This window comes from Saimiri boliviensis, chromosome 1 (genome assembly GCF_048565385.1).
Source record: "Saimiri boliviensis isolate mSaiBol1 chromosome 1, mSaiBol1.pri, whole genome shotgun sequence".
NCBI lineage: Eukaryota > Metazoa > Chordata > Mammalia > Primates > Cebidae > Saimiri > Saimiri boliviensis.
In genome coordinates this window covers 37,061,574-37,065,434 of record NC_133449.1, presented here as the reverse complement: position 1 = coordinate 37,065,434, position 3,861 = coordinate 37,061,574, and the positions used below count along the sequence as shown (strand labels likewise).

Below are 3,861 nucleotides of genomic sequence, written 5' to 3'. Positions count from 1 at the left end.
ATTCTCTCTTCTATTGATCTATGTTACTTGAACTGTATGCCTATCTTTTCACAAATATTACAGTCTTAATTACTCTAACTTTATAGTAAGTCATAGAGCTAAGTAATGTAAGTCCTTGAACTTGGTTCTTTTTAAAAATTTCTTGGCTATCTTAGGTCATTTGCGTTCTATGTAAATTTGAGAGTAGCATTTTCAATTTTAATTTTTCTTTGAGACAATCTCTTTCTCTGTGACCCAGGCTGGAGTACAGTGGCACAATCACGACTTACTGCAACCTCAACCTCCTGGGATCAAGGGATCCTCCCACCTAAGCCTCCTGAGTAATCAGGACTACAGATGGACACCAACCCACCCGGCTTATTTTTGCATTTGTTGTAGTGATGGTGATATCGTTTGGCTCTGTGTCCCCACACAAATCTCATTTTGAACTGTGTTCCCATAATTCCCATGTGTTGTGGGAGGGACGTGGTGGGAAATAATTGAATCACGGGGGCAGTTTCCCTATACTGTAGTGAGTAAGTCTCATGAGATCTGATGGATTTACAAACAGTTTCCACTTTTGCTTCTCTCTCATTCTTTTATGCCACTGCCCTGTAAGAAGTGCCTTTTGCCTTCCACCATGATTGTGAGGCTTCCCCATCAACATAGAACTGTAAGTCGATTAAACCTATTTTTCTTCCTGGACTTGGATATATCTTTATCAGCAGCGTGAAAATGGACTAATACAGATGGGGTCTGGCCATGTTTCCCAGGCCGGTCTCATTATTAGACAGAGTGCTATTCAGATTATCTGTTTCATCCTACATTAATTGTAGTTGTATTTTTCAAGAAAGTTATCTATTTCATCAAAGTTATCTCCTTTTTGGCATACATTTGTTCACAATATTATCTTACTATTCTTTTAATTTCTGCAGGATCTGTAGTGATAACCCTTCTTTTTTTCCCCAATATTGATTTGTGTTCTTTTACATTTGTGTCTGTTTTAGTGATATTTTCTTGTCTTTATTATTTCCTTTCTTCCAATGACTTTGGATTTACTTTGTTCTTTTTCTAGCATCTTGAGGTGGTATGTACATCACTTTTCTTTGTTCTGTTCTAATATAAGTATTTAAAGCTACAAACTTCTCTCTAAGCATCTCCTCAGCTAAATCCCACAAATTTTGAAATATTTTCATCATCACTGAGTTAAAGATATAATTTATTTGTGACTTCTCCTTTGTCCTATCAATATTTTTAAATGTTTTTTAATTGCCAAATATTTGGGATTTACCTAAATATTAATGATGTCGGTTTCTAATTAATTTCATTGTGATCAGAGAACATAATCTGTACTATTACAATCTTGTAAATATATTAAGGTTTGTTTTATGGCCCAAAATATGATGTATATTGGCAAACATACCATATGCACTAATACAAATGTGTATTACACAAAAATGATGTTTTTCAGTGGTTGAATGAGGCATCCCATAATTATTACTTGGATCAAGACAGTTGATAATGTGTTCAAATCTTCTATCTCCCTAGTTGTCCTCTGAAATCCTGAGAAACAGTTAAAAAATATCTTCCACTAAAATTCTGGAATTTTCTCCCTCTGATTCTGTCCATTTTTGTTTCATATATTTTTAGGCTCTGTTTTAGGCAAATACACGTTTATGTTTGTTTTGTCTTCTGATGAATTAATAATTTTGGCATTCCTTTTCATCTCTGGCAATACTCTTTTTCTTAAGGTCTATTTTATCTGATAGTAATTTAGCCTACTTCAGCCTTCATATGCTTACCATTTTTTATATAATTTGTTCCATCAATTTTCAAGCTATTTGTGTGTTTATATTTCTCTCCTAGTATATGTAATTGGGTCTAGCAACTTTTACCCATTCTGACCATTCCTGCCTCTTATTTGGTGTGTTTAGTCCATTAACATTGCAAATGTGCACTCAGCTATTGAGTTATCCCAAAGAAAGAGAACTAAAGCTTCCAGTGATGTTGGCTAGGGGATAAACTATGAGTCTTAGCACTAACAACCACAAAGACAAACACAGAGCATATAGCCTTAGAAAATAAATAAGGGAGACTGCAGTTGACTTCACAAGAATGTTTGAAATCTTAGTGAACTAAAAATAAACCAGCTGTGAGCTCTCCAGAGGATAAAATTCACTTTGTGTTGCAACAGTTTTGACATATTGAACTCCGATGTCATAGTCATAGCCCTATCAATGTAATGGGTTTACTGGGTTCAGGAACCCTTTCACTACTTAAATATTTTTGTTTTACAACTGATTGATAAAATTCAGGAAATAAATTCCTCATGAAAAATTTATGAGCCAGAAATTCTAAAGAAACCAGTACAAAGATCAAAAGCCATTTTTATCCTCAACTAAAGCTATATAGAACAATACATCAAGCAAAGTTCTCTTTTCCTGAAATTCTGTCAGTGAAAGTCAGAAATAAATTAATGGCTCACACATTTAAAGCTTCTGTTTAAAATGTGAGATGAATATTTTCTTTTCTTCTTCTTCTTTGTGTGTGTGTGTGTGTGTGTGTGTGTATGTGTGTGTGTGTGTGTGTGTGGAGACAGGGTCTTGCTCTGTTGCCCAGGCTGGACTGCAGTGGCAGTGGTGCAATAACAGCTCACTACAGCCTCAACCTCCCAGGTACAAGCAATCCTCCCATCTCAGCCTCCCAAGTAGCTGGGACTACAGGTGTTCACTACCATGGCTGGCTTATTTTTTTGTAGAGACAGTGTTTTGCCATATTGCCCACATTGGTCTCAAACTCCTAGGCTCAAGTGATCCACCCACTTCAGCCTCCCAAAGTGCTGGGATAATTTTCTACTTAAAGATTCATCATAAAAGATAGTTAATTAATTTAAACAAGAAATATCTAATTCATTTTCTTGTTAATATTCATTTTTCAAAATAAATTGATTGCTAAGAAGTAAATAACTTTTTAATGGATTTTTTGTGGGTTCCCAGAATCTGTACAAAATAATTCTACCCATAAATGAAGGCTCTAGTTAAGCTCTGTGTCTTATGCTCATTTCAGCAGAACATATACTAAAATTAGAACAATACAAGAGATTAGCATGGCCCTTGCACAATGATGATGCACAAATTTGTGAAATGTTCATATAAAATGTATATAAATTTAAAATTTAAAAATATAAAATAAAAAAATTTTAAACTCATTTCTTTCCTGAATGCTCCAGATTTCTCTAGCTCACAATTCCCTTCCCTTTCATAGAGCTTTTATGCAGCTTTTTGTCTACTCCACTTGTTTTGATACTGTGTGGATATTTGACTATGAATCTTGACCATTGATAATTTACTGGAAGAAATGGGTAGCAAATAAGCTGATTAAATCTTCCATGACTCTGTGGAAAGAATATAGGTTAGCTCTCAAATGTTATCAAGTCTAAAAGTAATTTTTAAATGGTTATTGCATTTTGCCCAACATTATATTTGATAACAGCAGGAGTTGCCTATATAGAGTAAATTTCTTAGCATGTCTCCTTCCCAAGAGAAAGGGAGCTCTGATTCTTAATGGCCAATGCCATTTACCCAGCCAGAATACCTCCAACATACAAATACAGACTTGTCAAGGTGATGTAAAAGTAGTCAGAATCAAAGTGGAGTCACACATTCCCTCAGACAGGGTTAGAGGCAGAAGGGATTGTGGCAGACGGGAGGCAGGACTAGATTGCAGCTTCCACTCAGATGGACAGAGCAGTGTGTGGAGGCTCACATGGTGAATTTTTTCTCCAGAACAACTGTAGGAATAAATCAGGAAACCCAAGAGGACTCACCTGCCCCCCTGAAGGAAGCAGATTGCTCCTGCAGGACCCAAGAAACACCCCAAATG

General features: G+C 35.7%; 1 non-coding gene across 1 annotated transcript; it reads left to right on the top strand.

The window, feature by feature from the left end:
- Positions 1-3,034: 3,034 nt before the first annotated feature.
- LOC120362158 (U6 spliceosomal RNA) lies at positions 3,035-3,137 on the top strand. The gene has a single exon (XR_005578142.1). It is a non-coding gene; the product is annotated as a U6 spliceosomal RNA (small nuclear RNA).
- The last annotated feature ends 724 nt before the right edge of the window (positions 3,138-3,861 follow it).